Source organism: Haplochromis burtoni, unplaced genomic scaffold (assembly GCF_018398535.1).
Source record: "Haplochromis burtoni strain Fernald_Lab_line unplaced genomic scaffold, NCSU_Asbu1 Contig_14, whole genome shotgun sequence".
NCBI classification, from domain to species: Eukaryota; Metazoa; Chordata; class Actinopteri; order Cichliformes; family Cichlidae; genus Haplochromis; species Haplochromis burtoni.
The window spans coordinates 109,029-122,540 of record NW_024582375.1 but is presented as its reverse complement, the minus strand read 5'-3'; the positions used below and the strand labels follow the sequence as shown (position 1 = coordinate 122,540).

Sequence of the window (13,512 nt, the reverse complement as noted above, 5' to 3'; positions counted from 1 at the left end):
TGTGTGTGTGTGTGTGTGTGTGTGTGTGTGTGTGTGTGTGTGTGTGTGTGTGTGTGTGTGTGTGTGTGTGTGTGTTAAATACACTACATGGACACAAATATTAGGCCACACTTAATCTTTGAATTCAGGTGTTTTCAGTCTGATTGTTTCAGGTAAAATAAATTAAAAATCAAGCATCTAGCCATGAGGTCTGCCTTTACAAACATTTGTATAAGAATTGCTCACTGAATTCATTGTATGCTAGCATTGCAACAAGCTAGTGTGTGAAGTTCTTTTCCTTCCTTGATATTCCACAATTAACCGCAAGTGGTATTAATGCAAAGTGGAAGCATTTAGAAGCCACAGCAACTCATCTATGAAGTGGCTGACCACATAAGGTTAGAGTGGGCTTTGAATAGTGTGCTAAAATTGGACAATGAAAGATAACACTGAGAGAAAAATCTGAAAATCTCTTTTTGAACTTCAAGGAAACATTTAAACTGTGGTCACTTATGCACACGACAGTAGCTGCATGCAAAATTCCTTTCTAATCTTTGTGCTTGCAGTCAGATTACAGCTCGCGGCTGCACACTCACCCACTCAAATGCAAATTAGTGTTTCCACTGGTGCTAAAGTATTGTGTGCTATATTGCAAATAAAATTTAAATGACATCAATTAAGCATCTTGTTCCCACGGATGTTTACCCACGACATCTAGAGCTGCTCCACTCAGAAGTGCCTCCCATCCCGCCCATAACCTCCCATCTCATTACCTACATGGCTTTAGGGTGAAGAGGATGTGGTCTGCTTAGGTAGGATTTGCTAATGTTTTCCCCCCAACACAATGTGCAGACTCCAGCTGTGGGTACAGACCCACAAGTTCATGTACTTCTAGGTGTACCTACACACGATTATCCAGTGCCGCTCAGGCACTGCATACCGGGCGCTGACCTCAGAATTACCTGTGGAAGATTTAAAAAAAAAAAAAAAAGGAGGGGAAAAAAGTGAGATAATTAAACGCAGATTAAAAGCCAGAGATAGAAAGAAAAATGAAGAAGGAAGAATGAAGTAGCCTCTCTGTGACATAATCTGTTGATCTATAGCTCAGGTAATCTTGCACATCAAAGTACAATATTATTCATCTGTGATTGTATGTTTATCTGAGTGAGTGGGCAGCTATTAGTTGCCATACCTTTGCATTTCAGCGTGATTAGAGTGAAGACAGTGGGCAGTATGTGGGCAGAAACAAGGATATAACTCACATCAATGGTGAAGCCTGCTCCTACAGTTGGATTCACACTGTGAGCTGGGGTATCACAGGGCATTGCTTGCTGCTCTCTCAGCTGCATCGAGAGTGGGAGACCAACACTCAGTTCAACACATTAAGGATGTATAAAGAATTAAAGCGGAGGAGATGACAGAAGAAAGACTGAAGTAAGAGCGTAGGATGTGACGAATGGCACAGAGAAATAAGGAGCCTGGTGTGGGAAAGAAGGGAGAGAAGGACACAGATATGATTAGTGCTCAGCCTGGGCTCTCTTTGTAACTCGTCCAAAGCGTCTCCTTATCTGGGCTGTTGCTGCATTCCAGACAAATGCAGCCCTATGTCTCCTATCTCCGTGTTTAAGATGCTACTAATGTAGCCATTATGTCTGTGATTTGTTGATAGGGAATGTCCAGCAACTCTCTTTTCAGTTAATTACATGCTCGCTAACCTCAGCCAGGTCAGTGTGATTCAGCTGCCTTGTCAAACAATGTATCGGAGGAAAGTTAGTTTGCACTGAATGACAAAAAAAAGTTTCTTCCGCTCTTATTTATTGTCACATACTTCAGGAAATGGAGCTCGTCTCAATAGTACAAAATAAAGGAAATTCACAAATAAATGTTTAGTTTGTTAGAGCTAACAACATAACACTGAACTGCTGTAAACGCCCCAAATGTGAACTATTAGCAGCAGTCTGAGTCAGTGAGGATATTGCTTGAGAAAGGTCATACCTACAAAGAGCTATAGAGCTAAGTGGGAAACATTGCCTGTGTGCAAGACTGCAAATGCATTCAAGAGCTCATCGTTCCTTCCCAAGAGGTGAAATGAAACCGTGGGCAGAAGGACCAGTTTGACCCTACACTGAATAATTGTGAGAGTGAGAAATGTCTGGTTTGTTACTTGGGATGTAGAAGATGGAGGGAGGGAGACTAAGGGAGAGCCAGAAAGGGGAGGCAAACAAAGTATCTATCATATAAAAGGTTAATGTTAAAGGGAGAAACAGAGAGAGAGAGAAAAAAAAAGAGACAGAGGGAGAGATAATGAAATAATGCTGATGGGCTCGAAGTCTGCAGGTAGAACTGATGCTATCTCGCCGACAAGCTTTTTCCTCTCCACACTCGACACTAAATCACTCACACTGACTCAGAAATGCCCAAGGAGATTGGGCTTTCAACAAATGCTAAATCTTTAATCTTTAATCTCAGAGTGCGTGCATGGTACAAATATGTACAGTCTGAGAAATTAGACATGTTGAAAAATTCAAGCTACATTTGATTAGTGCTGTGTAAAACGATCCCTGGGCTACTATAACTGTTAAAATCAGCTGCAGTTTTATAGTTGGATCCATTTTAGCAGTTATAATCCAAAATAGAAATTATGCAGTTGCTTGTCTCGCTCACATTTCTTCGTAACTCACATTGTACTGTAATGTGTGACATATGGAAACCAAGTGATATGTTTTCTTTTGGATGTACGGCTGAATATTGTAAGAGGAGCAGCGGTTCTTGCGAATTTTGGAGGGACGATGGGCACCTTGCTGTGGCATGAGCTCATTGGTCCTTCCAATGATGTACTGATTTTGACTCCTATCCAACCTTGGTTACGCCCAATGAAAACCTCGGCATCTTCAGCTCTGCTTCTGCAATCCTTCTGTCAAAAATCTCTGCCGATACTCATCCACACACTCAACCCTCCCTGCATTGTCTTCTTCGCTACCTTTCACTATCTACACCTTACATGTTCACCTTTCCACCTGTTTCCTTCTTATTCACGCACATGTTCTGTCTTCCACTTCTACTGACTTTCACCCTTCTTCTCTCCAGTGCATACTGCTGCCTACTCTTACTCCAGATAACCATGTCATCTGCAAAGTCATCGTAGTCATCATACACCTCATCTGTCCTGTCCATCACCACTGCAAACCACCAAATCTCCTCATCTTCGTTCCTCAGTCCAGAGGATACACCAAACACCTTATTGGCAGTTTCCCCTCACCACTTCAGCTGTACTTTCCCACTCATCTGGTAACACTTCACTACCACCCAAAGCCTGTCTCAACTCCTCCCTGCAACATTCTTCCTTCCTCAGCATCTGCCATTTAATCCTTGCCTCTGCCTTCACTTGCTCCCCCTTCTTGATTTTCAAAATTAGCCTAAAGACTACTATTCAATGCTGCCAAGTTATATTCTCCCCTGCCACCACCTTGCAGTCTCCTATCTCTTTTAGCATAGTCAACCCCTCTGCAGTTTCCTCCGTTCTTATGTCACCCCATGTTCTTCACTCTTAAAATATGTGTGTTCACAACAGCCATTCCCACCCTTTTTGTAAAATCTAGTAGTAGTGCTTAACAACACAACTACCCAACACCTGCTCGTCACCTCTGTTTCCTTCATCTATATTGAAGCTTTCTCCAATCACCACTCCAGATACTCTCTACCAATTCAACCACTACCATTTCTAACTTACGTCAGAATTCCTCTCTCTCTCTTCTAGCTGACATCCAATGTTCAGCATCAGTTGTTCAGTGTCCAGCTTTAAACTTAGGATCCTGTCTCAGACTCTCTTTACCTCCACAACACCATCCACATGATTTTTCTTTAAAATCGCCTCTAGTTCAGCGGTCCCCAACCCCCGGGTCACGGACCGGTACTGGTTTGTGAGTCATTTGGTTACTGGCCACGAGAGCTGAGGCTCAAGTGTAAAATTTATGGTTTTCAGGGTTTTTATAGTTTTTTTTGTGTGTGTTTTTATCGTTAACTCGGTTTCCCGTGTGTTATGAATAAATCTTCTTTTGCTGCATTTACCCGCGACACCTTAAAGGCCGGTCCGTGAAAATATTGTTGGACATAAACCAGTCCATGGCGCAAAAAAGGTTGGGGACCACTGCTCTAGTTCATTTCTCTTTCTATCTACACCATGGCAAAACAGTTTGAATCTACCTTCAATGCTTCTGAGCTTGCTTCCATTCCACGTGGTCTCCTGCATAAAGAGTACACCAGTTTACCTTCCATCTTTCCATCATATCACATATCCATCTCTCTCTCCCTTTACCAGTCAAAGTCCCTGGATTTAAGGTCTCTACTCTCACCTCCACACTCCTGTTAACCTGACCCCAATCAATCTAATGTGTAACTGAGTCTTATGATCTGCAAAGATTTTATGACAAACGCCCTTTCTGATATCATGTTTGCTATTTATCCAAGCTTGGGACTGGTAGTATGAGTACACTGGGTTGTGGCTCTGCAATTGCTGGATTAGAAAGGTTCTAACATAAACAAGATGACCCTCGAGTTGTTATAATATTAAATAATTAGCAAAGACATAGAAATTAAACATTAACCGGACATTTGCCTTCAACAAACAAAATCAGACTAAATGAGAAGCATCCAAGTTTGGAAATCAGATTATTTTCTGAAAGGAAGACGTCACAGAAAGTTTAGTTTGCGCATTTCCATTACTTCTGATGAATTTGTTTGTCGTCCACACGTTGGCTGAGTTGAAGTGGGAAGTGAATGGACTTTCTCTGACTTGATAATGGTGTTGCTTGCAGTGTGAACACCAAGTTCAGCCTTGCGTCCACCAGCCGCCTCTTTTTTTAATCTGCAGTGTTAAACAGATGCTCGTGGGATGTGTAAACTCTGTTGTTGCAAAGTGACTACTGGAAATCTGCTTGTTATGTATTATACATGACCTACTTTTACACATTCTTACTGATAAATGAATGTCCAAACTGTTATAAAAGAGAAGAAAAATATGATTCTGTATGTTTTGTCCTAAAATGTGATTCTGGCACATCAGCTGGGTGACCAAAGTGTATGTTTTTTCAAGAGCCATGATTCGCAGGAAAGAGTTGTGAAAATGCTTCTTGCCTTAGCCCAGACCTCTCGCTGGTTTTCTGAGTAAGTGTGGAAAAGCTCATTGCACAACACTTTGGTGAGCAGTAATTCTCCCTTTTAGTCAGCAGTGCACATTAAATTTCAGAAGCTTTTGAGCAAAACGTATTAAAAGGGTGAGAATGATATAGAGGAATGTGGATAAAATGATCTTTTAGAGCAAAAGAATAAGAAAAAAAAACAGATGAGGTAGAAAGGAAAGAGTTGAGTGGAAAAAACAAGAAATAAGAGCTTTTTATGGCTTTGATTTAAGAGGTGGTTATCCATCCAATGGAAGGAGGATGTAGTTTTTATATGACAGAGCAGTAAAAGTGAGCTGGATACAAAGGAGCACTTTAAATCAATAAAGAGATCCATGGTAGAAAGTACAAAAGATGAGCTTAATTCCACCGAGGACACAAATCTGCTGGATTATGAAGACAGGTTTGACTGTAATCAGATCAGCGTTGTCAAGCTCTTGCATGTTGTTATACATGTTTTTTATTATGCAGTGTAATTAAACAAACTGAATTACAAATTACTTGGCTTTGCTTCTAACAATAGCTCATCAAATCTATCAACAAAGGCTGTTGTGTACAAATAAAAAACCCAAAAAAAACCAAAAACCTTTTGTCTGGAGCTAATGAGCCAGCAAACTGAACACCATGAACCATAAACACTGAAACACATAAAGTGATAGTGGTACAACAAAAAAAATGCAGCATCTGACCTGGCAGCAGGCACATAGCGGGGCTGGGTAAGACAGACTAAAATGCCAGCAGCATCTTCGGTGTGTTATTTTATAGCTACATCATTCATCTTCCTACTCACACAACTATGCACCATTTGTCATCTGTTATGTTGGAGGATGTCATAAATCTGACCACTGAGAAGTGTGTGGGTTTACAAACGTGTGTGTGTTTGTGTCTCTGCTGTGAATGATAAAACAGACATTATCTCCAGTGTTCTGAGATCCTGTTTTCTCCTGTTTGATTGGCTCGATCAGTTGTTTTTTTTATAGCCAAACCTTAATCAAACAGGATTGTGCTTGGTACATTGAAACACAGTTTTACTTTAATGAAGCAGAAGCCCATAATTGTTTTAAGAAGCACATGAGATTTCTGGCTATGTTGAGACAGTTAATTATGAAGATCAAGAGGGTTTTTAAGGAATAAAGATGGGTTTGGTTTGGTTGGAATGGACTAGTTTTGTTGAAAATGGGCAACAACCACAGTTTGTAAAAAATGGATGTACAACCATGATGTCACTCACTGGTTTGAGCACTATTTTTCTGAAATCTCATGTATGGCATTATGGCCGGTACCATTTTGGTTTCTCTTAAGGCAGGCATGTTAAACTAAACAGTCCAAAATGTACTTACTAGGCAAAAGGACCACAAATTTTTAGTTTTCTAGTGCAATCAGTTTCACCTTCTAAAGGCCAAGTAATCACCTTAACAATCATCCTAACTCTAACCCTTAAATTATACTAGAAAATATGTAATTTGTTGCCTATTACCATTTCTCCAAATGTGTAGAGCACAGAGGGTTTAAAAATTAAAAGTTACACCTTATCACTGTGGCTTTTGATGCTACAACTTTTACTTTGAAAGCAAATGTTTCCAGTTTGCGTCACACTTTCCCAAGTTTCACTACTGCTCAGTTAGTGGTTTGCATGTAGTTGCAGACAGTTGGGACCTTCCATGCCAACCACCGGCAGCTGCAGCAATCTCCTGGTGACCAAACCGAAAACAAGATTTTTGGTGGAGCACCCTGTTTGGAACAAATTTTACCTGGAAGCAGTCAGGAACCTCCACCAAACACTTGGCAACCTGTAAGGGAATGTGCATTTTTCCCTAGAAACAAGAGTTTCCCAGAAGGTCTCTAGGCCTGTATGCCTATCAAGTTGGACAACCCCCTTATAGATTGGGCTCTAAAGGGATTGGCCCAATTTTTTTTAGCCAGCCTCAAATGCCCAATTGTGGAACTGCAGTTTTTAAACACTTTTTTTTTTTAATGGTTTAATTTAAAGAACATTGCACCTTTGAAAGAAAAGCTCTTTCTTTCCATCAGAGCTGTGAGCGAGTTAAAGGCTATGAGGGAGAGGTGGGAACTATTTATCACAGCCCTAACAGAGAGAGGGAGAGAGAGATAACTAATCACGCTCAACACCTGTCAATCTAACATGCATGTCCTTGGAGTGTGGGACAAGTGTCTCTGAGTACTCAGAGAGTGCCCGTGTGAGCACGGGCAGAATATGCAAACTCCACGTAGCAAGCCAGAACATTCAAATCCAGAATCTTCTTTTAACAGTGCTAACGACTGTGCCAGCACCTTAAATCACTGCCCCCCCTTCCCTTTAAAAAAACAAAACAAAAAAAAACAACCATACATGGTAGTATGGACACACTGGTTGTTTTGGGGTTCAAGCTTGTGACTTTCAAATTAAAATTTTACTTCCTTCTTTAACCTCTTCTCCACTCTCTCTCCTTCTCTGTGTGTGCGTCTCGTAGTCTGCGTGATTACGACTGATATGGCAGGAATGTCACACATCACACACATAGACCCAGCAGCTGTCATGGCGACCCCACTCTGGAAGTTGTGCCTAGTTGACAAGTGGATTATCAGACCTTAAGGTAGAACAACATAAAGGCACAGATATAACTCTTCTTCTTTCTTTTTTAAAAAAAAAAAAAAAAAAGCAGAATAAATTCATTAAAATCAAAACAGAACCCAGCCAGCCACTCCTCTAGATAGTACCTGGTTACTATTTCACTTTTTCTGTGCTTGTTGAGTGAGTGTAACATCCCATACCTAAAACTTCAGAGACCTCCACATCTAATGAAAAATGAAGACCAACAGAGTCTTTATTGAAGACAAATAGTATACTCTCTGTTCATCCCTAACCCTTTATACACTGAATATAGGCCTAAATCTCAGCCATTATATTTGACTGCACCATGAGGAGCTTCAGTTTTGACTCCATTTTCAGATGCTCTTCGTCTGAGTGCAATTGTGGTAGATATAGTGTAGCAGATCACCATCTCCTCATGTAGACAAGTTGATCTTGGAATCAGCTGGGGGAAATGTCATAAAATATACTTAGCAGCCCAGCTCCCTTCTGATGAAGTGCATATAGCCTCATGCATTGAGTTGATGTGAATTCATGGTGCACGATCCCATGGCATTATGATTAGTACTTTAAGAACATGGGACAAAGGGCCAACGGCTGCTCAGTAGAACTACAGGAGGACAACAAAGCAATATATAAAAAAAAGAAATACAGATGTGCAGTAAATACAGAGAGGTTAATTCTAAGAAGCAGCGAGGAAGAGATGTCGGATAAAAGAGCGAAAACAAAGGAGCCGGAAAAAGAATTAAGTGACATGATTTCAGAGGGACGGTCTCAGACTACAGTAGGATGACAAACTGCAACTGAAGCCACAATGTGACATTTAGAGGAGACCATGAAAATGTTTTTCTCATTCAATGCAGCCTTTATCCAAATTGCCCATCTATTTTTCCACTGCTGACAAATGACTTAATGTTTTTCACATTAGATGCCTTCCTTTAAGCTTTGGGAGCATCATCTGTGCTACAATATTTCCATTTCTGCCATATTGATTCTGAGTTAAGCGACTGTACAAAGGCTGCATCTTACTTAAGAGACACCAATTACAGTTTCAAACACAGAGGTTTAAATGTGGTCATCACATTTAGCTGTTTAATGATCAGCTGTAGAAATACTTTGTTTAGATAGAAATATCCTAACACCATCATCACCAGACGATGAACTCCTACAGACTTATCTTTAGCACATGAATGGGACTGAGTGAGAAATATCAGCAACTAATCAACAGATTGACATGGGAAACTGGTAAACTACTGGTGTTCACAATAATAAATAAGAGTAATAATAAAGCTTCCAGGTGTACGTTTCCTACCTGGATGGAAGAAGTAACAGTACAGGATACACAGTATGACATGACAAAGAACAGAAACAAACTGAGGGTATAAATACACACAGAGACACTTGGGGAAGGTGAACATACGGGTGTAAACAATCAAGGCATCGAGACTGGGGAAAGTATAACTGAACACGTGAGACAAAGGCTTCAAAAATAATTTAAACTAACAGGAACACCCAACACTGATACAAAGGGAACATGAGGAAAGTGCAGAACTATAACTATAAAACCTAAAAGACTAAACTGAGTACAAAAGCAAACATCACTTTTAACTGGGAATAAATACAAAGGAAATACACAAAGGGTGAAAAACTAAACAGTAAGCAAACTAAGAATCAAACTGAAAACAACTAGCCAAAAAAAATGCAGGCCATTCAAGCCTGGAGTGTCTTGAATCGCCATTTGAAGCTAGCTCCAAAAGTTCAGTTCTCATATGAGTCATTCTTGCTAAAGACGCTGTTCAAAATAGGAAGAAATATTGGGGGAAAAAGAGATTCTCACTATGATCTGACAGATGGAAACATGCAAGTAGCCAAGAGCAAGTCTGTTTTATTGTTCACTGCCTGCCCCTGCTTTTCAGGCAAAAAGGCGAAAGATTTTGATAACTTTTTGCCTGCATTTGCATCCCTAAAAAACAAAAATAACAAGAAAAAAAACCCCCTATTAAACATTACTTGAAATGTAACAGAAAAATGAAATAGAAAAAAAAAAATTCAAAAGTCCATCAGAAATTACCAAAAGCTCTTTACCACTTTGGAAAAAAGTAACACTAACACAGCAAACAAGAGAGATATTAAATCCAGGGATTTGGGATTATATCCATGGCTTCAATTTATCGCAGCGTAAAACTAAACTTGGCCGACCTTTCACCAAGAGTCACCAAGAGAGTGTTTAATGGAGGGCAATATGACATAAAACAACAAGCAGTTCCTCGGGGATTTTACAGAAGTATTGTGTTAATTGTTTTTAGCCATTTTTATTCATAGTACCTCATTTCCATAAGTTCAAATGTAATTGGACAAACTAACAATTTTAAATATAAAGTTTGTTTTCATTTTCCAGCTGAAATTCTTTTGGTGTCAATGGCTGCCGTTAGTTGCTGCTTGTATGTGGGTCTCTCTGTCTTCAGTTTGTCTCCCATAACTGAAAAGCACACTCTACTGGTCTGAGATCAGGTCAACAGTTGTTGAAGAATATTATATTTCATCAGGCAGATGGCTGCCCTTTGCTGAGCCTGGTTCTCCTGGAGGTTTCTTCCTGTTAAAAGAGACTTTTTCCTTCCCACTGTTGCTTTTGTTGTTCTTTCTCAAAGGGGGAGTTAGATTGTTGGGGGTTTCTTCAGAATAGTGTAGGGTTTACAGTGTAACACACCTTGAGACAACTGTTGCCTCAAGGTAATTTCATTATGGTTTTATTCTCCCAAGAATAATTTACTGGAGCTTTAATCTTTAAATTTAAAGAGTGGTTTTCACCTTCTAGTAAATCCTCTGTGTTGACATTTGATGGTGATTCTCCCCAAGAGCGTTGCTGATTTTGTTAGATGTGAAGGCGTTTTACTTAACCATGGAAATATATCTTTATCGCAGAATTCTTTATTAAAAAGAAGTTACCATCTTTTTTTAATTGGCCATCTCTCTGATAGTTTTACTTTTTCAGCCTGACAATGTTTATTTATGTTGTTGATTTTGCTTACCTGCTGTTTCCTGGAGACAATTGACAGGTCCCCTGTGGTTAGGTGGAGTCCACTGCTTTCTGTGCGTCAGCTGACACACCTGTTATTAATCTGTGCATCAACCAGCTGGTATTTAAGGATGAGCTCAGTCTTCCAGTTGTACTTTTTTTTGTTGTTGTTGTTGTTAATAATTTCCTGCATTTTTGCTAAAAGAAGACACCCAAGACCCAGGACGTCCTCTATTAAGTGCATCACGACTTCGTAGGATATATATGGTCTGTAATTATAATATTATGCAGACACACCAAGAAAAGGTTAAAGTCATTTCTTAATTTTTCACCATCATTTTTGATATGCTGACAGCTGAGGTGGGAAAAAAGAAAATGTACTTTTTCATATCCTAAAGAATTATAACCATCAATGTTTGAACTATCATTAAAATATTAAGTTAATTTGTCTGCCTTTGAAACAACGTTCAGCACCTCATTGTCATGGCAGATTTATGATGGTGAAGAGAAATTGTTTTCTGGTTAACCTGTAAGTGGGAGTGAAAAAGCTGTGCTGTCATTTATCTGCAGGTCATATTCTCTCAGACAAATATACACATTTGGGCCTCCTTTAGAGCGATCCCCCCCCCCCTCCAGTCTGTCTGTCAGAGAGGAATGCGTTTAGATTAATGAGAGAGGAAGAGAAAGTCACATTAAGAGCATATGTCATTATATCCTTACAGGAGCTGCAGAAGACAAAGAGAGAAGAAACAGTAAGAAGGCCTAAATAAGCTGAGACTGAAACAGCCTCTCGGCATTGCTTAAACATCTATCAAGTCAGCAACATATGATTCACAGTATTGCCAAGAATTTCTCCCACTTAAAACAAAGCCCCTAACAGCTGCCCAGGAAAGACACTGACAGCAAGGCGAGCCAAAACCAGCCTCACTACATCTCGTGTGTGTGTGTGTGTGAGTGTGTGTGTGTGTGAGAGAGAGAGAGAGAGAGAGAGAGAGAGAGAGAGAGAGAGAGAGAGAGAGAAAGAAATAAACGCATGGGTCAGAGCAAAAAAAAAAAAAACGAGTGGCAGCAGATAACATCTGTATCGACAAGGTACGGTGCATACAAACGGCGCATCCTGCAGTGGTTTACACCTAAAATGACAGCAGTGCAAAAGGTGACGAACATCACAGCAAAACTATGTGGTGAGATCAGGAAGTTCCACAAACCCAGAAAATTTAAAAACCAAATACGTGATTTGAATTCAGATGATTTCTCCTTAAGTGTAGCCTTCTTGGTCAGTGCGGCGACACTTTAACCAGTGCTGCAACTTTTTGATTGCACCACGTAAGTCCTATTGTGTGTTTGCGGCGTTTCTCCAGTGTGTCAAAATGGCAATCCCGGTTAAGCTGGGCATACACTGTGCGATTTTTTTTCAGTCGCGTTATTCAGCTCCTGCTCAAACTGTACAATTGAGGCTACGTCCACACTAATCCGGATAGATTTGAAAACGGCGTTTTCGTCTGAAAACGCTCCGCGTCCACACTATCGTTTTCAGTCGTTTTCACAGAGTTGTCCATCCACATTGAAACAGCCAAAAATGCTTATGTTCCAGTACTGCGCATGCGTGAAACTCAAGACGATTTGACCTGCCTCATTTCTGTCTGCCGTTTATTTACTTTCCGGCTCATTGAAATGTCGCGGCAAAATGTTGAGGAATAGCACCGAGTTTTTTAAATGGACTAACAATGAGGTGGAGTTGTTGCTGCGAGTAACACAAAAGTACAAAGTTGCAAAAGCTAGTGAGAGTTAGAGAATTTGAAGAAAAGATATCTGGATAAACTGATATTAATCTTTAATAGGGCTGTCAAACTTGAGAGCAAACAAAACAACCGCTGTATAATGCCCTCCGCTGTCTTAGTTTAATGGGTCACTTGACTGCATCACATGACTAAAATGTGTCATTGTTTTCAAAAAGTCTCAGTTTTTGCTGTCCACACTGCGACGCGAAAGTACCATTTTCAAATGTATTCGTTTTCGAGAGCGTTTTCCTTGAGCGAAAACGCCGTCTGAGTCTGGACGGGAGGCCAAAACGGAGAGAAAACGATGCGTATTCAAACAAAAACGCATTAGTGTGGACGTAGCCTCAATCACAGGGGTGAGAAGTCCGTAGGTCATGATACATGGTCTCACACTATACGGCCTGATGCTCTGATGCGACCATAGTGCTCACACTGTGCGTCCATAACATGAAGCTTGTAACACAAAATCTGTCTCACGCTCTCTTACTCTCTTCCTCTCTGTCTTTCACTCACACAGACACACACACCGCCACCATCAACTTTGCTAAATTGCTAATGAAAAACATTGACCAGGCGGCTGCAATTGAGCAGCAATGTCCATCCAACTCTTTTCACGGTTGGTGGGGTCGTGATAATTTTTCGAGGCCACATCGAAAAGGCTCGGATGAGCTTGCCAAAGTTCTACAAGTTGTGCCTCCATCGCTTGTGTCCAGATCACACGCTGCACTGCCGTGCTACTCCGTTTTTCTACTTCAATTTCTGTTTGCGTGTACGCTGCGTGGGGTGACAGGATTTCAAACAGGTTTGATTTTCTTGCAACCATACGATTGATGATCGGGAGCTGGTCGTGAGGTGTTAATCGCTTCTTGTTATGCCATGTATACTACACGATGCATGACTCACGATTAAGGCGAAACTCGGGCCGATCCCCAAAACGGTCGCATGGCTGAAAAATCAGCTCAAAATGGG

At 40.5% G+C, this 13,512-nt stretch overlaps 1 protein-coding gene across 2 annotated transcripts in view; it reads right to left on the bottom strand.

Annotated features, from left to right (window-relative positions):
* prickle1b (prickle homolog 1b) overlaps positions 1-10,796 on the bottom strand; it is a 75,115-nt gene extending 64,319 nt beyond the window's left edge. Inside the window, exon 1 of one of the 2 annotated variants that reach the window (XM_005915568.2) lies at positions 10,776-10,796. The gene's annotated coding sequence lies outside the window, so the exon portion shown is untranslated. The remainder of the gene's footprint in view (positions 1-10,775) is intronic. The other variant, XM_005915565.3, reaches the window with a different exon arrangement.
* Between the last annotated feature and the right edge of the window lie 2,716 nt (positions 10,797-13,512).